This window comes from Pogona vitticeps, chromosome 5, assembly GCF_051106095.1.
Source record: "Pogona vitticeps strain Pit_001003342236 chromosome 5, PviZW2.1, whole genome shotgun sequence".
In the NCBI taxonomy this organism is placed as follows: domain Eukaryota; kingdom Metazoa; phylum Chordata; class Lepidosauria; order Squamata; family Agamidae; genus Pogona; species Pogona vitticeps.
Genome location: NC_135787.1, coordinates 53,896,902 through 53,922,196, shown reverse-complemented (window position 1 = coordinate 53,922,196; position 25,295 = coordinate 53,896,902).

Here is a 25,295-nt window from a genome sequence, read left to right as displayed (position 1 = left end):
AGTAGAAAATATGTCTCTGATTGCATACATAAAAGCATCAGACCCTGTTTTACAACAGGTTTATGTTAGAATGCTGCTCTAACAAGCTAAAACCAAGCAGGGCACATAGCTATTGCAAACCATGCATTATCTCACACTGTAATTTAATTAACAGTAAGTAAAATATAAACCACTCTGATGGCAGAAAGTGAGGAGGAATTAAGGAACCTCTTAATGAGGGTGGAGAGCACCAAAAATGGTCTGAAGCTCAACATCAAAAAAACTAAGATCATGGCCACTGGTCCCATCACCTCCTGGCAAATAGAAGGGGAAGATATGGAGGTAGTGACAGATTTTACTTTCTTGGGCTCCATGATCACCTGCTTCTTGGGCGGAAAGCAATGACAAACCTAGACAGCACCTTAAAAAGCAGAGACATCACCTTGATGACAAAGACCCACATAGTCAAAGCTATGGTTTTGCCAGTAGCGACATATGGAAGTGAGAGCTGGACCATAAAGAAAGCTGACCACCGAAGAATGGATGCTTTTGAACTGTGTTGCCAGAGGAGACTCTTGAGAGTCCCCTGGACTGCAAGTAGAACAAACCTATCCATTTTGAAGGAAATCAACCCTGAGTGCTCACTGGAAGGACAGTTCCTGAAGCTGAGGCTCCAATACTTTGGCCATCTCATGAGAAGAGAAGACTCCCTGGAAAAGACCTTGATGTTGGGAAAGTGTGAAGTCAAGAGGAGAAGGGGACGACAGAGGACGAGATGGTTGGACAGTGTCATCGAATCTACCAACATGAATTTGACCCAACTCCGGGAGGCAATGGAAGACAGGAGAGCCTGGCGTGCTCTGGTCCATGGTGTCACAAAGAATTGGATACAACTTAACGACTAAACAACAACAAAACAAGAACAAAATTATTCTGGAAGGCAAATCCCTTTGGCTACTAGGACAACATAAGCACCTGCTATTGTCTAATGAGATTAATGAATTTGTTATTGGAAACTATGGGCCAGGCTGTCTCCATGTGAATCCTAGACCAAGCTGTCCAGAAAGAAAGTAAAATAAGGACTTGCTTTTAAAATGGAGATAATGATCATTAGACCAACACCATTATAATTTTGAGCTTTCTTTCTTAAAACCGCAGTTCCAAATGGAAAGACTTGGGCAAGAGGCCAAGGAAGGTTTTAAGAAGCTGAACCAAGTCTCTAATGAATAAGACACACCCCAATTTACAAATAATAGTCTAACTGTGTAAATGCCTTAATGATGCATTTCCCACAAGATATGTGCACTGCACCGTTTAACAATCTTATTTATTTTTCTGGAATTAACCTTAAGAAATGGTAGTGCTTCAGCTGCAGACTTCGAAAATGTTTGGGAAGCGGTAACTCCCATGTTGCCAGGAGACTCTGGGAGCTCTGATAAGAAAAAGTAACTTTTCCCAAGTCTTTTCAGCTGATTACCTTGTGTTTTTCCTACCCTAAATATAAATACATTTATTTAAAAAAAAATTCTTTAAAAAGGAACACAAACAACATCCTCCTCATCACTTCCAGCCAATTCAATGCCCTGTATCCAAGTGGTAGTTTCAACTAAAATAAAACCACTAAACCCTTGGGACTTATTCAAGTGTTGACTCACCATTCTTGAAATGACTCAGTGAAGCTACTCGAGTTAGGACTAGCAATTAGATTAAGCTCAGTGGATATAATTATTGGAAAGTTCAGGGTTTTTTCACTACAACTATCACAATTAACCAAGAACTCTCCAAGTGTAGCAGAAAAGCCAAGTCCTCAAAGGAATTTTAGCACACACACTTTATGACCAGCATGTTCTTCTCTGTAGACATTGCAAAGGGAAAGAGTAGGGGGGGATTTGCTAATCTCCATGGGAATTACAAGGGGTTGTGGAATTGGTAGGGTTTTGTTTTTACACCATGCAAAGAGCAACTACCAGTCCCATGATCCCTTGTAGTTCCCATGGAGCTTGCTTAAGAAGTCCAGCCTATTGGACTTTTCTCCAAACATCAGACTATTACAGAATTGAGAATAACATCTGGGCCATCTTGGAACATAAATGCAGAGTGACTGTAATACCTGAAGATTTAAAGTTTCTCATTTTCTTTTTAATCAAGTAGCACCAGCCTATATAGACGTAGAAAAAGTCCAGGCTTATTAAAATTAATCTCAAGGACTAGTCAACAGTATTACTCTACATATGATGAGGTTGTGACGATATGGGTCAATGAGGCTTACTTGCTCTGAGCGAACATGGTTAGCATGGAGCTGAAAGCCAACTGGCAGCCAGCCTCCAATTGACTCGATTGAAAATAGGTTTATTTCAAACAGATTAATTTTTGCTTGAGCTTGAATTATGTTTCTTTAAGGCCAGCCTCATTCCAGTTGAGGCCCCATCCCATTCTTGAGGAAAATGATGAACATAATCAGGGTGGGACAGCAGTCCAATCAGCTCCTATCCACACTTCCATATTCCTTTCCCTCAAAATCCACCTGATGGTAATAAATACATAAAAATTCTTCACTATAGGAACATTTTAATTTAAATTTTTTATTTTAACTATGTCTTTCTCACTATATTCATGGCTACAATAATTGTGTGGGAATGTACAACTGCATGGCAGATCCAAGTTCTGAACAGCATTGCTGTTATTGTATATCATAGTTAACCTGAGGACATTGAGATCCAGACAAAGTGTGTCTAGCATGCACCTTTGTGCCCTAGAACCTCCTGTAGCAGTACCAATAATCCAATCAGAAAGAGTAAGTCTTTCTGGCTGCCTGATAAACTTGAATGAGAAACAGGAAACTACTGCTTCAAGGAGACCTAATGCTGGAATCCACAAGCCCATGACAGTTGATACTATATTTTTAAAGGATATTCATGATTTGCTTCCAATAAGCTCTGGGATTCCTGAACAGGTTCACTTTTTAATACCCATCTAGCTCTGAAAGTCAATGCTGTCACTAGCAGCTAAAACTTTTCCTTCTTTTAATAATCTGTTGTGATAGCCATATTGTTCTATGGCCAGCATTGAACTGAACTGGCTCAGATTAAGTGGAGCTATTCCTGGTTCCAAAATGGGGCAAGACTTGCCTTAAATTTGACCCAGTTTGGGCTTTATTAAGTCTTATTACGTCTCCTGTGGACTTGAAAAGCTCAGCCAGTCCTAAACTATCTCCGTTAGATATTTTTGAAATATATGTGCAGCTCTGCCAGGAAGATCCTATTTGAGGCTTACACTAAGGATTGAACTTCAATACTAATGTTAAAAGAGATATGCCCAGCGTGGTGTAGTGGATAAAATGATGGTCTAAGACTCAGGAAACCTTGGTTCAAATCCCCATGTGGTCATGGAAACTCATAGGGAGCATATAACTACTAAGACCACTCCTTCAATATTTCACTTACCCCAAAAGCCATATAAAGGTCACTGTAATTTGTTTCCGACTTGACAGCATATAAATTAGTGTTAAAAACCAAATAAAATAATGAAACAACTGGTTGTCCTGGTGTACCATCCTAAAATGTTATTTTTTGGTTGGTAGACCAGTATGACCTCATAAACTACATTTTTATTATTTATGAACAAAATGAATTTTGAGGATGGTTATAGGAATTTAATGTAACATCTATGCAAATATAGTGTAAAATGCATCGAAATTTTAGGCTTTCAAAATGGTATTAGCCCAGTATTTGACAATATTTAAATAATGCTCAGCTATGTAGAGGATAGATCCTATGCTACAGTTCATTTATTGTTTTACCATATAAGTGAAGCATGCATTAAAATATGCACAAATATGCTAATGAAAATCCTGAAAGAAAGAATTGCAAGAACAACCCTGATGTAATCTTATGCAGAAGCTTTGGCAAAGTGTAATGACTGAATGGTCAAGTACAATGCTTGTTCATTTCAAGACCTTAGCCTTGAAAATGGGCATTCCCTTGTCTTCTTAATTAACTCCTTCTTGAAAGCAGTAGGTGGGTAGAGATAACACTATTCAATTGGCCCAATGTTCCAAAACGTGATTAAAGCTGCAATTATGCTTAGCAACAAAAGAATTTTATGAAATGTCACCAGTTGAATTTTATCAATAATGAAGCTTCCATCGCCTTCATTAAGCATTTAGTGCTATCGCAAACACAGGTATGTGGTGCCCAGTCATTTTGCTTCTCAATAACAGTATTAAATTTCTCATTATATGACACCACAAGGGAAAAGAGCAAATCAGTCACCATCTTTTCATCCAATTAAAATGATGAACAAGGACACTCCATTTATCTTCATGTTCATCTCAATGAAGATAATGGGTTTTAAAAATTCTTTTAATTCTCTGCCAGGAATAATAAATCCCTATTTCACCCAATGACTAGGGTTCATGGCTAACCATCTAATTGCTCCCTTACAAGCAGATTATATTCTTCCTAAGGGGGACATGCCCCATTCCCAACTTGAGCTTATTCTGGTTTTGGAAACAGAAGAGAAGAGTGTTCACAGGATCTCTCCATGGATGCTACCAGACAGAACTTTCATAACCTCATTCAGTGGAAATGGCTGCTCCCATCACAATTCACAAGAAGTTTTCTTTCCCTTCTTGATTTTCTTTTGCTCTTATATCTTCTAATAGCTGGCTGGAAAGCTCAGTGGCTTAGATATCTGTCTGTGGAGCCAGAGGTTGGGAGTTCAAGTCCCCCACTGTGCCTTTGTGGCCTTTGGCAAGCTGCACAGTCCAAGAAGAACGGTATGGTAATGGTATTCTCTACCTGGGAAACCCTGAAAAGGTTCACCATACATTCAAATTGACTTGAGGGCAGATGATGATTATTTCTCTTCTAAAGTACACGCGGTGCCAGCAATATAAAATATCTCATCCTGCCTTTTCCCTCTCTGATCATGTTCTGCTTCCTTACTTTATTATTAAAGTGGTCACAACTTCAAGTTCATTATTGCCTAAGCCCCAAATGAAAATAGCCATCACATTCATCAGTGCTGTCCTATCAATACCTGAGTCCCATGGTCACAACCATTCATCTGTCCACCCATGTTCTCTGTCGGTAGCATGGGGGAGTCTACACACAGAACTAAATATTCAGCTTCACTCACTTTTTTGCTTAAGTGCTGGCTGCTAATATGCAGTAGACTTCAAATCAGGTGTTCTAAACAATAAATGTATAGGCTTTAATCCAATGACATGCTGTTAGCTGACTATTATTTATTTATTATGTATTTATTTATAGGTCACCTTTTTCCCCAATAAGAGGACTCAAGGTGGTTCACAACATTTAAAAAATAGAATTAAAAACATATAAATGAAACATCTTTTAAAAAACAATTTAAATGTATGCTAAATAAAATGTGATTAAACAATTAATTAATTAAAAGTGAGTAAACATTAAAAACTGGGCAATGGGACTTTCTTCCTGACCTGTGTCCTGAGGTCCTCTTTGCCACCAAATCTGCTTGATGGTTCTCCAGACCTCCAAACCAGCTTTTGAGAGTGCAAATTTTACCCATTTTGGTTCTTGAAGGAAACAGTTCTGTCAGTAAAGCAACCCCACTGTTCTCCTTCCAAATTTTTCCAGAAAAGCAAAAACAATAAAGTAGGGTTTATATTACATAAGTACAGTATCATGTTCTAGCATTACCCTAATAATTCTGAGACTGCCGCTAGTGCATGAAGCAGTATGTTCACCGGTAAAAACGAGACTAAGGGTCTACATGCCCGGATCTATAAAGCAAAAAAAAAAAAAGAAAACAGCAAAGATATTTGCAAATGTATTTCAAGCAAGAGTAAAGTAAATGCTTTTTTAAAGTAAATGAATACTTTCCACTTCATTTCAAGTCTGATGCTATGTTGTTGTTTTTTTTGTCTAGCAGCATAGAATAGAAAGCAGCATAAATAGATAGCAAAGAACAGAAATGCCATTGCAACAAGGTAGATACATTCAAGCAAGAAGCAGACAAACAATGCTTCCATCAAATAGCAGGTAGACCCTTCACAAGGAGGAGCCTGATGTTTTCCATTAAGAACACATTTCATAGATAGGAGAAAACTGAAAGTGCTTAATATTCAAAACGCTTCAGACTGTAATTCTACCAATGCACTTGTCAATTGTATTTTTTACCTATGTAATTTTCTTGACAAGCATGGTTTAATGTTTTTGAAATAAACTTAGCACTCAGAACAGATGTAACCTAATGAAACTTGGAGTTTTATTAGGCTATTAAATGCAATCCATTTGTAAGAGTGAAACACTTAGATATGAGCCCTTAAGATATCACCTCTGCTCAGTCATTCTGTAATCAATGTCGTTAGAGAGAAATGGCTAACCACCCCCACCCCAACACAACCTTTGCTTTCTTAATGCGAGCAGCCCTGCTCTTTCACTGCTCTAAGCATATGATGTACAAACAGGAACACATCTAAAAAGGAGAGTTTCTTGGTTGCATGTAGGTTCTACGCACTCGCAAGAACCCAGATTTTCCTGGATTCTTGGCTTCCATGGGACAATTCACATGAACAAGAACTTCTCCTCTTCAGATGTGCTCCTGATTGCATGGAGAATGCAATGAGGGAATCAGATAGGGCAACCTGCTCCTGTCTGAATATGTTGAGGGAGAGGGATTAGTGACTCGACTATGCTCATCAGCCCAATTTGCTTAGGCTCATGACTGTATGCTTCTCTTAACCTTTCTAGCTTTTGCCCAGGTTTCTTCTCATTGCAGATATAATAAGATAACCAATAAAGTCAGAAACTTCAAAGCTGACATTTTGCTTCAGATCTATGAGGAACAACAGAATGTTGCTATTATCTTTCTAGTACAAATTATGAAAACAACAAATGACACAGCTGACTGACCTATCTTGTGTCTGTAGACCATATATGCATGTGTTTTGTCATTATTGTACCATAATCAAGCTTTTCTGTGTCCTCAACTATATTTTCCACACTAGTCACTCTTAACAAGCTAGCATGTTACAGTTTGCCATTAGTCTACACACTTCAAAGCTTATCAATAGCAAACCTATATCAGAAAAATAATGCTAAGTCATTAAAGGCTAGCAATTGTATTATAGTATGAGGGTGACTATATGAAATAAATAATAAAAAGTTTCTAGATATACACATGTTGGGTACAGTGAGAAGGAGCTGTAACTAAAAGATTCAGAGACACATCTTAAAAACTGAGCTATGATACACAAGTTGAGCAGCTGATGTTAATATGATATAATAACTGGGAATAAAAAAGCTCATACCTGTATTTAGCCCCAGGTGGCCTCAGTCCCACCCATAATGATCAAGCTGCATAGCAAATTTGAGTTAATTCATTCATAGAGATTCAGGTAACTCCAGCTGACAGATTTAAGGTCTACATAGCCCAAGCACTGACTAAGCCAAGAGATGAGAGCAGAGTGAGGCAGCCATGTCAAATTGCTTGCGAAGATTGCTTGCGATGGCAATAAATCACTCTAGCTACCTATGCCTCCCACCATGGGTGTCATACAGAACCACATTACAGGGAGAGGAATTATGAGGAAGAAGAGGATAATGATGGCAGAAGGCTGTTGTCATGAGTGCAGCTGAAGACCTGGAACCAGAAGGGTTAACTGAGGCAGCAATCAGAAACACCTGAATTGCCTCCAGATTCTCCTTCCCCAGCAGACAAGCTTCCGGCAAAAAGGTCAGAGGATCGCTCGAAGGCTGTCCACAGAAACATCCATTCAAATAGCCCTGAGTATTGACAGGATGAAAAGGTTTCCAGCAGCTCAAGGGGCTGTTTTGCTATAAAAACAGCTCCTAGTCAGCTAAGAATTCTGTGGAAGCAACAAGTCAAAACCCCTGGCTTGCATCCACACTCCTACAAGCTTGAACCGTGTTCCTGACTCTGGACTCTGACCTTGGACTACTTTGTGTATTTGACTCTGGACTCTGACCTTGGACTACGTTCTGCAAGTTGGTTTGGTAATTGGATATCGGCTTTGCATTCTTGGTATTCCTGACCTTGGACTGGTTTATCAGATTTTGGCTGTTGTAACCCCCGGGAATGTGACAGCTGTTTTGCATTACTTTTATGGCTCACTCACTGTGTTAGTTCAGGACCAATGCATTATGGGAAAGGTGGCCTCTCTCAATGTTCTGGCCTTTGCCAAGGGCAACCAGGCTGCAATTCTAAATAACTTGTCGCCATAATTACAGCTGCTACTCCTCCCCTCCTTCTCCTGTAAGTGTTCCTGTACAGCATTGACAGGGAGCCTGAGCAACACAGGATGAAAGGAAGCAAGAGAGCAGCTGTGTTGGTGGTTCCCTTCTTGCCTCAGAAGAGCTTGCACCAGCCCTAGATAATAGTATCCATGCAGATTAGCTGCATTCTTTTCAAATGTTTCACCAGTTCTACCTACCTAAATTAGCAGAATACAAATGAATTGGGTAGCAGCTTAGATGTTTCTTACTGGGACTTTTTAAAAAAATGGTTATTTAACATGACTATCTGTATTGTTTTTTTCCTCCTTCCCCCCATGTCAACCATGAAAATGCACTATCTATTAGGAGTTATGCTTTTGAGACATATGTCAATTACTGCCATTCGAGGAGAGAAATATGCCTCTTTATGCTTTAATATAAAAAGCAGCTGCTACAGTATGAGCTTGTGGCATGCTATTACAGCAATATATATTGGGCTTTGGTAGCTCTTATCTTTCCCTTTCTGAGGGTTTTTGTTTCACAAGATACACAAGCCGAACATTCTGCCCTGGTCATATCTCAGTGTTGAAGACTGATACAGCAATGAGTTTTGAATAGACACTAAGTCCTACTGAGTTCAATGGGATTGACCTCTGAGTATACATGCTTAAAATTTACCTGTAATGGAGCGAAACTAAGACATGCTATGGCGTAGATGGGCATGTAACAGATTTGCATTCACAGAGTCCATCGAGGAAGCAAGACTGAGTGCCTGTGATTGATAATAAGCAACATTTTAACAAGCAGGATGGATGAATAATTCATTCTTGTAATGTTCTTTGAATTGGAATTCCCCTGGTTTTTCTCAAATCCCACACTTCAGAAGTATGACTCTAAAGAAGTTTCACATGACACAGCCATTCCTTTGTACTTCTCAAGGAGTCATGGTGGCCTCTAATCAACAATATGGCTCCAGGTGGATATCCTGTCCCCCTTTTCAAAGCCCACATCTCTCTACTGAATACTGATCAGTAACAATAGAAGCTTTCCTGCATGGTTTTCTGTTCCCTAGCCTTTCAAAAATTCCATATTTTTTTAAAAAAACAGCAGATATTCATGCACAGCAAAGTGTATCTGTCAAAAGGGATACAAGGGTTTGAACTAAAAAAGCCAATGAAGGTTCAGCCTGGAAACGAGATCCAGGAGTCACTGTAGTACTCAAATGAGAAATAACCATTAGAAGCTACTGGCTTAGAACTTTAAAATACTCCCATATTGAAATTCCCTTTCTTCTACTGGTTATCGTAGGGCCCAGAATATTTAAGAAAAGAGGTTTGAACATTCCTTCTCCCCCTTCACATGCAAAACTGTAAGGTAGTATTCAAGTTGTTCCTTTGTTTACTATTTACTAGTCACTGGTTCCCAACCTTGGGTCCCCAAATATTCTTGGACTAGAATTACCAAAGCCTTCACTACTAGCTGTGTTGGCCAGGAGTAGAACATCTGGGGACTCAAGATTGATAATAATGGGCACAATCAATCCTTTCACTTGCCTTTTTACCTAGGTATGGTGCAGGATGCATATTGACAACACTGAAATTGTAGGCTTCATATAACCTTTCTGTCTGGTGCCCCACTGGTACCAAAACTGTCCCACATATCCCCCATCAATGGATTTCTACACACGATCTCACCACCTACATTGCTACTAAACATGTTCTGGGAAAAATCTATGGGCATTACCTCCCACAGCACTTACTGTTAACCAGCCAAACATTTGTTTGATGGATTTCAGAATGAAAACCTAAAAGTAGACATCTGAGTAGAGGGATGAGCGTTCTCCAATGCTGTCCCTTCCCCAGCACAAACATACCACCAACTTGCCAAACAGCTGTTTGTGGGAATATCACAAGTAGGATGGAAGGTGGTGCATAGAGATGTCTTTCTTCATAGGTTGTCTTCTCCAGTATAGATCTTCTCTTGCTAGTTCACAAGACATCTTTGGAAGGATCGGTGGAGTGTAAATGTGATGGGGGAAAATGGTGTGCTAAGAGATTCAATCCTGTGTGCCATCTTTCCCATTTGGATTGCATACTTTCCCCCTGCTTATCATCTGGAGCAAGGCATAAAGTGATATCAGCACACAGTTTGAATTTCTTGATCCCTACATGCTCAGTTGGAGGAGAAGAGCCTTTTGTAGACGTGAGTGATGTTCAGAGTGGATTAATGAGCATGGTTAGGAAAATGAGAGGTAATGAGGAAGAGTGTGTGAACGCGCACTGCCACCTGTTTGTGTATATGTACTTATGTCTGGATAGAAGCAGCACATATTTTACCTCCACATATGGCCTTCTGAGGTAGAAATTTTGCCTATACCAATATATATATATATATAACCTGCATTAAACTCCTTGAGACATAGTCGGACTTAACTGTAAAATTTGGTGTGACAAACAGAACTATCCATCTGTGTTAGGACTGCTACATTTACAGAAGATTTTTGATCTGGATCTGAAGAACCATGGGTCAAACTCGTATTTTCTCACTGCTTCTTTTGTGATGCAATCTCTTGTGCCTTTTCCCTTAAAAACCCACATTCTTGTGGATCAAGAAACATTGTGGAAAGATAAGTGTCTAATATCAGGATGTAAAGCAAGAGAGATGACTCTGTGAAAGCTAGTAAAGCTTCTTACAGTAAGGGAAGTGCTTTCTACTAATACACAACATATGGGGATTCCAGACAAAGACCAAAATCCTGTTTGTTTTCACTATTCTCATAACACTCTGTTTCACATGTGGTTTCCTCTTTTGACACCATGAATATAAGGGGACATTCATTACCCCCTGCACAAGCCAAAAGTCCTGCTGCTTCGAACAAAATGATCTCTAGATGGCATGGAATGCTACACTTGTGTAGGTGTCATGTGCCACTATCCCCAAAAGGATTCTCCCCTATATCTTCAATGGTAATATTTTAAAAAAGCAATACGGCATGTACAATTACTCCTCTATATGATCTAGTGGTGGAAAATACTGCATCTATTTGGTTGTTTCGCCTGCCTTCCCCTTCAGCATTCTTCCAAAAAATCCTATCAGGAAAAATGAATAAAGTTGCCTTAAACTACATTTGCAATAAAGCGTTATTTAATTAACTTGAATTGCTTTTGCAGAAGTCTCTTTTTTATTATTTGAACAACTAGGATTTTATTAAAAGTTCCTTTCCAAATAATATTCCAATGATGTGTACTTACCACTAGGATCTTAATTAGATTATAATATTAATTTCAAATTTAAATAACTGTGTGAGATCTTGTTAGTTTTTTTAAAAATGGAATCAATATTAGGAGCATTTAAATGGAATTTTATGAGTAGATGTTGCAAATATTTGTGCAGAGACCAAGAAATTAGAAACCCAGTACCAAAATATGGAATAACACCTTGTGCAAGAGATGGGAGAGAGCCATCATCAGTAAGTTTGTGCTGTGGCATGTTATCGTCTTGTTTTAAAACTCTCCTGCTGGTGGCTGGACGTCAGATGCAGCATCTCTAAACTATTACTTCATCTTGCATCCAAACCAGTCTCCAAGATTTTTTAACACTATAAGCTGTGTTACGAAGAAGTATACCGTATTTTTTGCACCATAAGACGCACTTTTCCCCCCCAAAAAAGAGGGGTAGAAAGTCTGTGTGTCTTATGGAGCGAAGGTGGTGACTTCGCCCCCACTGGCCCCGTGGGGGGCAGCATCGTAAGGGTCCGTGGGAGCCTTCCAGGACCCTTACGACACTCCCCCACCCCCGCCGGGGCCAGTGGGGGCGAAATAGCGACCTTCCAAGACCTTTTGAGAGGCTTGAAAGCCTCTCAAAAGGTCCTGGAAGCTGCCGATTTCCCCCCCTGCACCCGTGGGGGGTGGGGGCAGCGTGGCAAGGCTCCTGGAAGGCTCCCTCGGACCCTTGCCATGCTGTCCCCACCCCCCCACAGGCGCAGGGGGGGAAATCGCCAGCTTCTGGCAAAATAGCGACCTTCCAGGACCTTTCAAGCCTCTCAAAAGGTCCTGGAAGGTGGCGATTTTACCCCCCTGCACCCGTGGGGGGGGTGGGGCCAGCGTGACAAGGGTCCGAGGGAGCCTTCCAGGACCCTTGCCACGCTGCCCCCCCCCACAGGTGCAGGGGGGGTTAAATTGGCCGTTTCTGGGAGTGTTTTGAGGCTTCCCAAGCCTCAAAACACTGCCAGAAGCTGGCGATTTTAACCCCCCTGCACCCGTGGGGGGTGGGGGGAGAGTCAGAAGGGTCCGAGTGAGCCTTCCAGGACCCTTACGACGCTCCCCCCACCCCCACGGGGCCCGTGGGGGCGAAATCGCCACCTTTTGGGGTTCTTCTGAAGCTTCCCAAGCCTCAAAAGAGCCCCCAAAAGTGGCGATTTTGCCCCCTCTGCCCCCCCGGGGGAGGGAGGGTGAGTCTCCAAAGGGTCCTAGAATGCACCCTAGGACCCTTTGGAGACTCACCCTGCCTCCCCCGGGGGCCAGAGGGGGCAAAATCGCTACTTTCTGGGGCTTTTTTGAGGCTTGGGAAGCTTCAGAAGAGCCCCAAAAGGTGGCGATTTTGTCCCCTCTGGCCCCCGGGGGAGGCAGGGTGAGTCTCCAAAGGGTCCTGGAACACACCCTAGGACCCTTTGGAGACTGACCCTGCCTCCCCTGGGGGCCAGAGGGGGCGAAATCGCCACCTTTGGGGGCTCTTCTGAGGCTTGGGAAGCTTCAGAAGAGTCCCAGAAGGTGGCGATTTCACCCCCTCTGGCCCCCGGGGGAGACAGGGGGAGTCTCCAAAGCATCCTGGAACACACCCTCGGACCCTAGAACCCTAGGGTGTGTTCCATAAGATGGACCTCTCCATAAGGCTCGCCAAATTTTAGGAGAAGAAAGCAGATTATTTTTTTCCTGTTTTCTTCTCCTAAAAATTTGGTGCGTCTTATGGAAAGGTGCGTCTTATGGAGCGAAAAATAGTAATTCTCACTTTTGAAGTTCCCTTTTTAGGGTGAACTATATAGCCTCATCTCTGGACTCACTGGGATCCCCAGTGTGGTGTACTAGATGGAGTAACAGCCTAGGACTCTGGAGAACAAAGTTCAGAATCACCACTTGGCCACTGAAACTCACTGTGGGAGTGGAACTGGTAAAACCACACCTTAAATATTTCCCTTACCTTGAAAACCTTATTAGAGTCACTATAACTCTAAAACACTATAACTCAGGGGTGAGCAATTAACTTCTATAGGGGGCCACATGAAAAATCTGAACTATGTTCGGGGGCCAAACCAACTTTACTTAAAAATGAAATGAAACAGTGATGTTATGATTGTTTTTATTTTAGACTTGTTAATCTTCACAAATACTAAAGAGGAAAGGAAGGTTGTGACATAGGACTGGATCATCTTCCAATTATTTTAAAATAATATATATCCATTTTAAAAGAACACATGAAAGAATGTTGTAAGTACAGTGGTGCCTCGCATAGCGATGTTAATTCGTTCCAAAAAAAATTGCTATGTGAAACCATCGCTATGCGAAACACCATTTCCCATAGGAATGCATTGGAAACCGGTTAATCCATTCCAATTGGAATGGATTGCTGTCATTAAGCGAAAAAACCCATAGGAAACATCGCTAAGTGAAACAATGTTTCCTCCATTGGAATGTATTGAAGCTGACTCAATACATTTCAATGGCTTTGCGAAGTCAATTTTTGCAATTTTAAATGTGTCATACAAGGGGCAAAAATGGTTTTAAATGCTTGGATTAGCTTCTGCACCCTCTAAAACGGATGCAAAAGTTAATTTGGCTTTGATCTGACTTTTCGTTAATTAATGGTGAATTTTTTTCCCCCCAACTTTTGACAGCTGTCAAAATCTGACAGCTCCATTATTTCCTATGGGGGAATAAAAAATTCACAAAAAATTAATGAAGACTCAGCAACTGTTCTAAATGCTTGGATTCGTTAGAGGACCCCCTAAGTCATGTGCAAACCTGATTTGGCTTTGATCTGAACATTCGTTAATTTATGGCGAATTGTTTTCTCCCACATAGGAAAGCATGGAGCTGTCAGATTTTGACAGGTCCATTGGTTCCTATGGGCCGAAAAAAAAAATTAACCATAAATTAACGAAAAGTCAGATCAAAGCCAAATCAGGTTTGCACATGACTTAGGGGGTCCTCTAACGAATCCAAGCATTTAGAACCGTTTTTGACCCTTCTAAGACACTTTTTTAATTGGAAAAAAAACATCGTTAAGTGAAGCAGGGGACCTAAAATCGCATTCGTTATGCGAAGCATGGTCCCAAACTTTGCTAAGCGAAAATCACCCATAGGAAACATCGTTATACGAGGCATATTATTTTCTAAAAAAACACATCACTATGCGAATTCATCGCTAAACGAGGCAATCGTTAAGCGAGGCACCACTGTACATTTATACATAAGTATATTTTGGATGACTTATTTTTTACTGTAGATTGTATGTTATAGATTATTACTTCTGTCTTTGTTCAAGTCAATTTATTGCCCACTTTGGTTCATGGTTTGATGGTGGTGGTGGTGCTTGTCCATGTAGGCAAGTCCATTGAGAGAGAGTATTTAAGTCCTTATGAATGTCATTATGCTATATTAGTATATTGACTGAAATCCTGTTGCTCAGCTCTGCTTGCACAACAGTGATGATGTCAGCAGCAATAGTGAATTGCAGCTGGTTAAAGGATTCCTGGCTATTTCAGGGTACATGTTACCTCACTGTATTGTGCACAAGTTGCATGCATTTTCAAATTGCCTTTCATTTGCAGCAATTCGATTTTAATCAGCATGATTTGCTATTGGTTATGAGATCATCTTAGCTATGCATGTGGAGCTGCACAATATGATTTCTTAGAACTGCAGACCTGGAAGGAACCCTAAGGATCAATGAGTCCAGCCTGAGTCAAGGAGGCACAGTGGGAAATCAGGTGCCCAATCTCTGGCTCCGTGGCCAGATAACTAACTCAGCCATTCGGCAACATGATTTACTGTATATTGCATTGCATTATTAATCTAATTATCATTTCTCAAGCAGTTACAAAAGCAAGACAAACTGAAACAACAAAACAAATTTAACAATAAAGCAATTAACTGGGGGGGGGAGTAACAGTGCTGACTCGAGGAGGAATCAAAAACCCTAAGGTCACAAGTCAAAAAACATAGCAAACCTTCATAATCTATAACAAAAAATTCAGGACAAAACCAAAAACCAAATAAGTAAACAATTGTTTATGAAAGGCATGGCAATTACCAAGTTTTAACTTGCCACTCGCAATGTTACTTGATAAATGTTACTTCTCTAAATAAAGAGAAGATTCTGAGGACACCTTCCTAGAAAAATTAGACCAGCTTTGGAGGCCCTCAGTTTTCAAGCTGCCAGCAGAGGACATTGCTCCATTTGGTGTCCTAAAATATTTTCAATAAATAAACCATTCAAGCTTTGTGATGTCACAGAAAGTCCTGCCTTATTCATCCATGTACTGTATATTGTGGCTAATGTGTTATCAGAAGATTCTTAAAGGCAGCTACTGCAAGTCTGCTCTCCATCTTTCTCCATGATAGTTGCTATTGCTGCAACAGCTTAGAAAATTTGGTCTCTTTGTCTCAGTCTCTTGTAGAAAAATCTAAACCATATGATACCTCAGCAGGAAACCACACTCCACATGTCTTTTCTAACTACAGACAGATTTTCTAGTGCTTTTTCCATACAGACCTGAAGATTCCACCATTTGCTGTGCTCTCAGACCTTTCTCAAGGTCAGATTTGTCTGTGTTTGTTTTGGGGACAGATTACCAGATGATAGTCAAGATACGAGCCTTGTTTTGAACCAGGCTCAGTTCAGAAATGGTTGAATCAGACTTGAAATGGGACCAGGTATTTCAAGTAAGAAGGATTGGATGATGGTGGTGGTAAGAAGGGGAGGTTACATGTTGAGCTTTCCCTTTTTTTCAGTTCTCAAACTCGCCTTGACAAAACATTGCCAAAAAAAAAAAAAAATCAGACTTACAGTGTCATCTCAGAGATGGAAAGACTTCAAAAACAGACATTGGATAAGTTCTTTTAAAAAAGCAGATGGCTTTCCCATGATAATGAGTTTGATTTAAAAAAAAAAAAAAAACAAACAAACTACTGTAATTATTCCCAATATAATTATTTCACACTGGCACTTGTTTTAGTTCACACTGTGAATAATTATGCCATAGTCCCTTGCAACAAATAAGAGCCAATTCATATGATCACTGGTGAGTGAGCCATTACTTTTTTAACTAAGTTTGTCAGCTGAAACTTATTTTTACATTTAAACAAATCAACAGATAGGCCAGGTGCCTTAGAAACCTGCTAGAAAACATGTCCTGGTTGTTTTCCCTTTCTATTAGCTTCAATGTACTGAGAAACTATGGAAGGAAACAGTGGCTGTGTATCCTGAATGGCAGGAAAGTTTTAATAAAGTGAGATAGTTGCTCTTCTCAAGTACTGTAAATAACTAGCAAGGTTGCCATAACTGTAGAAAGAAGAATTGGATATGCATTATTTATATTGTCTGGAGTAGATTTAGACTGTTTCAGACATTCTATGAGTCTTGCAGTCAAGATGCAATCTTTCAATAATTCAGGTGTCATCTTAGACGAGGTGATGGCATTCCAGTTGAACTATTTAAAACCTTGAAAGATGATGCTGTTAAGGTGCTACATTCAATATGCCAGCAAGTTTGGAAAACTCAACAGTGGCCAGAGGATTGGAAAAGATCAGTCTACATCCCAATCCCAAAGAAAGGCAGTGCCAAAGAATGCTCCAACTACCGTACAATTGCACTCATTTCGCACGCTAGCAAGGTTATGCTCAAAATCCTACAAGGCAGGCTTCAGCAGTATGTGGACCGAGAACTCCCAGAAGTACAAGCTGGATTCCGAAGAGGCAGAGGAACTCGAGACCAAATTGCTAACTTGCGCTGGATTATGGAGAAAGCCAGAGAGTTCCAGAAAAATATCTACTTCTGCTTCATTGACTATGCGAAAGCCTTTGACTGTGTGGACCACAGCAAACTATGGCAAGTTCTTAAAGAAATGGGAGTGCCTGACCACTTTATCTGTCTCCTGAGAAACCTATATGTGGGACAGGAAGCAACAGTTAGAACTGGTCATGGAACAACTGAGTGGTTCAAAATTGGGAAAGGAGTACGGCAAGGCTGTATATTGTCCCCCAGCTTATTTAACTTATATGCAGAATACATCATGCGGAAGGCTGGACTGGAAGAAACCCAAGCCGGAATTAAGATTGCCGGAAGAAATATCAACAACCTCCGATATGCAGATGATACCACTCTGATGGCAGAAAGTGAGGAGGAATTAAAGAACCTTGTAATGAGAGTGAAAGAGGAGAGTGCAAAAAACGGTCTGAAACTCAACATCAAAAAAACTAAGATCATGGCCACTGGTCCCATCACCTCCTGGGTAATAGAAGGGGAAGATATGGAGGCAGTGTCAAATTTTATCTTCCTGGGCTCCATGATCACTGCAGATGGAGACAGCAGCCCTGAAATTAAAAGGCGCCTTCTTCTTGGGAGGAAAGCGATGACAAATCTGGACAGCATCTTGAAAAGCAGAGACATCACCTTGCCAACAAAAGTCTGAATAGTCAAAGCTATGGTTTTTCCTGTAGTGATGTATGGAAGTGAGAGCTGGACCATAAAGAAAGCAGACCGCCGAAGAATTGATGCCTTTGAATTGTGGTGCTGGAGGAGGCTCTTGAGAATCCCCTGGACTGCAAGGAGAACAAACCTATCAGTTCTAAAGGAAATCAACCCTGAGTGCTCACTGGAAGGACAGATCCTGAAGCTGAGGCTCCAGTACTTTGGCCATCTAATGAGAAGAAAAGACTCCCTGGAAAAGACCCTGATGTTGGGAAAGTGTGATGGCAAGAGGAGAAGGGGACGACCGAGGATGAGATGGCTGGACAGTGTCTGCGAAGCAACCAACATGAACCTGACACAACTCCGGGAGGCAGTAGAAGACAGGAGGGCCTGGCGTGCTCTGGTCCATGGGGTCACGAAGAGTCGGACACGACTAAACGACTAAACACACACACACACACATCTTAGACGAAGGTGAAGTCTCATTTGGAAAACAGTGAGGAAAGCAATTTAAAGAGGTGGAGTCAGACAAAACGTGGACAAAGTCAAGCTGCTGCTAAGCATGCATTTGCATTATAAGTCTAAAACTGTCAGGCTAGCTCCCCTGTGAGGCAACACTCCCTCCAGTACAGGAGACAAAGACCATTAGGAGCCTTTCCCATTGTGCCAAGATGGCTGAACAAAGGGTTCTAAGTGAGGGGATCTATGATAATATATGCTAATGCTTGGGGGTTCAGGCTAACACCAGGAATTTTCCTGGGGGTAAGGGAAGCTGCATATTGGATTGGAAGGGCTTCTGTCTCTGTAGATTAAAATAATAAAACTGTTTCAGGGAAACTCTTGCCCCTAGTGGCTTCTGTAAAAGCTACAGCAGCCAAAAGGGAAACTCATCCCATTTTATTGCCAGTATATGATTCTCATGAGCAGCACAAAGATCTAATTGGCAATAAGGCCAATTGCAGCTTGCCAACAGCCTTATAGTATAAGCCACCAGTGCCTTAGTCATCCAAATGAGGGGGCACATCATCCTGGAGTGATGAATTAAGGTGCCCCTCCTTCTTGGACCTTGGGTACCTCTGGTCTAGATAGGCCCCAATGTACAAAAGTTCAAATAAGCTCAGTGTGTGAAGACACTTGTCAGTATGGTGTTGCACTGGTGGTGGAACCCCTTCAATACCAGCATAGGTCCCATACAGATGGATACTTAACATTGATCCAGGATTTTTCTGACGATGAGATTACAAAAGATAGCTCAAAAAATCAAATAAAACAGATGGGTTTTACAGTGGTGCCACGATTTACCACCGTCTTGACTTGTGACCAATTTGAGTTACGACAAGCTCAGGTTGCAAAATTTTGCTTTGGCTTGCGACTGGAGCTTTGAGATACGACCGGAAAAAAGGCGGGAAATTTGAACTGCTTTAATGCCTTTTCTCCTTCAGTTAATGTAATGGGGAAAGGATGCAACGAGCCATGCCATGTTCTCTGGTTTAAACATCAGGGAAGATGTAACGTATCAATAATAATAATGCAGGGATTCCTCTCAGAGCCCCAAGGCACTCATTTCCTTCAGCTTCGGGAAAGAAGGGAGGGCATGGTGGGGCAAGAGGCGCCCTTCTCTTCTCCCCCACAGAGCCCCAATTGCTTTGGGGGTGGGACTCTGCCCAACCATTGCTGCTCCTCCCTGTCGGGCCAGCTGAAGAGAGTTTTGGAGTGTCTTGGAAGGCAGCGGCCGAGGTTTTGTCCTAGGGACAAGGCAATCTGAGAAAGAGAGACCCACAACTCTCAGTGCGAGGTGTGTGTGTGTGTGCGTGCGTGCGCACGCGCATTTTGGGCATCCTGGGTCTGAAGGCAGCACAGGCTGAACATCTGCTGCCCACTGGGAGAACAACGACATGGACCATTGGTCTCCCCCTTGGTCCCAGAGGGGAAGAAGCCATAACCCCCACCTCAATGCATTTCAGGGTGAAGTTGATGCCGGTAAGAAAATGTGTGTGTGTGTTTGTCCATGAGAGAGCGAGAGTTTGGGTGGGCTGAGATGGCTGTGACTGTTGTCATCATCTCTGGAGCAACGCTCCTCAGTTTCGCTCAGGGATGAGGTTTAACGCCGACGTGCCTCATCTTCCTCGCAGTCCAACTTAACGGCAAGGTAGCAGTTGGAGGAAAAGTTGGCAAATGGCCATAGCGGATTAATAGGGTTTCAATGTATTCCTATGGAAAATGATGCTTTGAGTTACAACCAACCTGAGTTGCGACCATCATCCCGGAACGGATTACGTTCGCAACTCAAGGCACCAATGTATTTGATTGGTTGAGCCATGAGAGCAAGGAAAAGGGTCAACCAAAGGGGACAATATCTGCAAATAACACAGCTAAACAACTGGTTTACAAAGAAGAAGCCTGATGCAGAATTCCCCTTACCTGAAACAGAATGGGCTCAGTTAATATGCTATGTATTACAATGGGCTCAATGTCATGTCACTCTCTCAGTGAAGCCATCAAGAACATTATGTGTCTTTATGTCCTTTCCATCATTGTCCTCCAAGTCCTCTGTGCTGCTTCTGCTGACAATTCACCATTTTACCAATAATAAGCTCACCGAGAGGTCACACCACAACAGGCTTCAGCATGATTATGGCCACAAGCATGTGTAGGGCTGTTTTGGTTAATAGTTCAAATGCATCCTACTGCAATGGGATGCCAGATCCTAGGCTTGAGGCCTACAGGTTAGCTGTAAAGCTATCTTGCTCCCCAGTCTTATCTGGTTAGGAGAAAGGAGGTGTACCTTTATGATGGTTTTGTGGTAAAGGCAGGGCCTTTTTTTGGTAGGCATGTAAAGAATACTTACTAGAGCTGTGTACAGGAATTGGAGAAATCTCAACCTACTGGCAGAACTGGCACAATTTTGCCTTTTTTTTTTTTTTTTTTTTTTTTTTTTGAAGTCTGGATTGAAGAGGGATGACCAAATTTGGTTCTAAAGAAAATTCAAAAGTCAGTTTGTGTCCAGAGGACGAATCAAATCATATGGAGAACTCACCACTTCAGGATTTTTGCACCAAAAGGAAACTTTAAAGGTGCCCCTGAAGCTTCATCTCTACAATTTTGCATGTTTGCTCTGCTCTGAAGCCTCTAACTTGTTTCCAGCTGCCAGGTATAACAGTGCAAAAACAAACAAAAAAGAAGAAGCCATTATAGTTTACCAGTGGGGGCAAGTGGGAGGCTTACTAATCAACTTGGGCTTGGGGCAGAAATCGAATCAGATGGGGGCACTTATCACTCCAGATCAAATCAGGATACATTCTAACTGCTATTCAAATGAAAGAACCTGTGTGCAGCCCGGGTGCTCTCACAGAATGCTCCACTCTTGCTGCTTTAGGCTGTCTCAACACAACAGTACAGCTTGATGATGAACTTTCAAGTCCTGAGAGACTCCTCGCCTCTAAGCAAGAGTGAGACAAAAAGCTATGTTTTTTCATCAAGGTTTCAGTACTGTCTACAAGCTTGCAGTTAAAAAATGTGTCTTCCCTTTAAGAAGGAAAGCATAGGCAAACACACACACAAACCACAAATAAACATCCCAGTGCCTCTCACAGAGCAAAGGGCATCATTTTGCACTTCATCGTTATCCATGCAGGGATGTGACACATAAGGATTTACATCCCTCCTAAGGAGTCAGATTAGATTTCTGAAGCAGTGAGGATCCAAGGGAGAACAGCCTTGCTGAGATGTGTCTATTGAATTCATTGCTTGAGTCCCCCAAATATAAAACTTCAGACAAAAAACTGCCATGAAGAAACAGATAACACATTATTGGCCCAAGACACCAAACTGCTAAATTCCACAAAGCATTTTTACAATGAACACTTGGTAAAATAAATAATCAGCTGCTGTAGGGAAGTTATTATGGAAATGCTGTAAACAAAGAAGAGCAACAACAGGAAATCTGACAAGCTACATTAATGGTGCAGGTGTGATATTCGTACCTGTGAAATACAACATGTGAATCCATGCTTATGAGACAATGCACTGTAAAGAATCCCAGGCTGATTGGGACTCCCATCTCCATGAAATCCAATTTTTTGCAGTCTGTAGGGGAAAAATGTATTTCTCCCATCATATTCAACATGGTCAATGTTTAATTATTATATATAATGTACATTTGTCATTAAATGCCTGTTGATTTAGCGTACACAATAGGTTTGTGAATTTGGGTTTCATTTCTTTTTAATATGTAGTGTAAAGACCAAAGGCACCAGAGGAGAGAAGACTAAAAATAGGAACTCTGCATTGAAACACCTCTCATTTCTGTAAACCATGTAAGTGTATGCTTAGGTGTTAAAATATGCAGTGTTTGACATCCACATTTTCTGAAAGGGAGAGGAAAAATGCTGTAAAGAACCCTTGCTCTTATTTTTTTTTAAACTATTTATAATGCAGGTCAATATTTTCCCAAGCAACCTTCTTTCTACCAAATCTCTCAGTGGGGGATATTTTTGAGTGATGATGCATCCTTAGGACTGATGTGCTAAAGATAATTTGTTTCGTTACTGAAGTGGTTAAGTGGCTGTATACATGTCTACTTTAGCATTAGTTCCACTTCTGTCCATTGCAAAAAATTCACATTGGCTACTTGCAAGTCCAATTTTCCATTTTTGTGTGTGCCTGTGTGCCTGTGTGTGTGTGTGTCTATACTGTATGTATAACTTATGCACTATTTGTCTGTTTTTTACTGAAAGCAACAGTGAGTGAAATGTAGTATGTGTCAATACCAAAGTTAGCTAAAATGAACACCTTCCCCAAAATGCCAAATGAACTAGGTTCTCTGTCAGGTGGTTGGCAGATGTGTAAGTCAGAAATATACAAGTACATGCATAAACTGAGAACTGATCATTATTACTGGGGCTATTTGAATAACTATCATCAAGATTCACAATTAAATCAAGCCAAAGAGCTTAGATCTAAGAAAATTAGCTGCAATGCTAGCTATGGTTATTCTACTTCTACACTAACTGTGATATGAGCACTGAAAGATTTTATGATGTGTTAGTTACTTCACACAAAAATCATAGACTTGTAGAGCTGGAAAGGAACCTAAAGGTCATCCAGTCCAGCCCCCTGGCAGGACAGGACATCCACAGCTAAAACTTACCTGACAGGTAGACATCCAATCTCTGCTTTCATTGACATCCCACAGGGAAGATTCGCTGACTATCTGGAAATCTTTTGCAGTTTTCAGCATAATTTTGTTTCATCTATGACATCAGCTGGCACACCTAGAAGAGAGAAAATAAGATGTTTATTAGATGAATGTAGACTTTCTTTCTGAATGGGGTTATGTGCAATGAGGCTTGTGGGTAAAAGGGGGAGTGAAACCACCTCCTTTCCTTCACATTTTTGGAGGCCAAAAGCCTGTTTCAAAAGAAAGAGTAAAATCTACCAGTGTTCCACCAAATTGCTAGCCAACATGTCAGGGTTCTGGTAATATCTTGCAGTGCTTTACCTCAAGAATGATGAAATGGTCCCCCAGTTTCCTGTCTGTGAATGATATGAGAAATTTCAGATGACCATAATTCAGCCCTAATTAAATTCTATCTTATGAGAATAGGTGACTTCAGCAACACTTGTCTCTCCTTGATTCTCAGCAGTAAAGTTTTGTTAACAAAATCTTTGGAGCATCATTTAAGACGTAAATCCTGACTAGTTTGTTGTCTTGGAATAAATGAGAAAGCACAATAAAATTTTTCACCTTGTGCAAGATAGATAGACTTTTTGTTTGCCAGTCCTTCAGATAGTTTGCACAGACTTGACGTGCATACTTCTGTAAAGGCACAGTTTTTTAAAAATGCCTTGTTACATGGATTAAAGTACAAGCACTTGGTGGGTTGCTTGCATCCTTCTGAGCATCCGTTTTGGCCTGCATTGCATGTGTGTGCTTTGATTAGAAAGGTAAAGCTGTTAGAAAAAAATGTGGTATATATTAACCCTAAGTGTGGGGGAGGCATTGGACTTGCACTATAGGTGACAGTTCTAGTAGAGATTTAAGACTTATTAGGAAGTTGTCTTGCCATTGTCAAATCAGCCTGTCTTGATCATAAATGGGACACCAGCCAATTTCTTCACATGCCTAGCTATCATTCTTAGCATTTCCCTGCCCCCACTGGATTTCATTGGCTGTTGCTTGCAGTATAACAGGGTGCTCGATAACATCCCAAAATGAGTTTTCTTCAGATAAATATTACCAGGAAGAGTTCAACAAATCCATGTGTTCTTCATAACATAAATGAATAAGCAGGAGGAATAGTCCAAGGGCATGTGTGTCTAAACTGTATTGTACAATGCTTGAAAAATGCCAAATATTTACCAGATGTGTAATTTACTGAATATAATTTATAGAGCTAATTTTTAAAAACAAATCAATGGAAGGCAGCTGATGCCACCCTGAGGTTTCTTTTGACACTGTAACCTAGTAACCAGTAGTGCCAAATCAAATATGTTCCATTTATCAAAATGAAATAGCACTAAAGCCTTAAGGTCAATCATTCAGGATTTAGCCAATTTCTAATATTTAGACACAACCTGACATTTTTAGGCTTTTTTTTCTTGGCTGTAAATCTGTGACAACCTTTTTCTGACACATATGGCGTGCTTATCCGAACATGAAGGGAACTGGTATAAAAGGAATAGAAAATAGAATCCTGCATTGGCATCTCATTTTAGAGAGAGAAATACTATATCCAACTATTTTTAATTTAATTTAATTCACTCAATTTTAATTGGTGAATTAAAGCAAATGGAAGGATTTATTAAAATGAATACATGAATAAATCTTGAGGTTGGAACTTGGAAATTCCATTGGTGAGGTTCCAGATAAGACTGGTTAGTTCAATACAGAGAGACATTTCAAGGATTCTCCAACTTCCTTGAAAACATCTTGCATCTAATCTGAAGTTGAGATGCCAAGTATGTGTGTTTTTCCTCAACAATTTCCATGATTCATAAAAATATTCTTTATTTTCTTTTGTGAAGCTAAGTACACAGATAGCAAGCACAGAAGGAAAGGCTGCTTGATCACAAAGAGATAAACCAACCATCCAATGTTGCTGATTTTACTGTTCCATAGAACAAAAGGACAGTCATTGCTTTTTCCATTTTGTGCAATTTACAGAAATAAGGGTGGGGCGGGGTTGCAAAAACATTTAAACAAAAGCAGTGATTGCTGTTGTTTAACTATTTATATGGGGATGAGGATTTCACATCATGGCTAGGACATTTCCTTCTGGTTTGGACAATTTAGGTGAATTAAACCTTCCCCCCCTCAAGGACTATAAATGAGCATAAGGTGGATGATGGCTGAACAAGTGTGCCGCAGTTAGGGCACCCTGCCCCTTCTGTCAGGCGGCCACTAAGAAG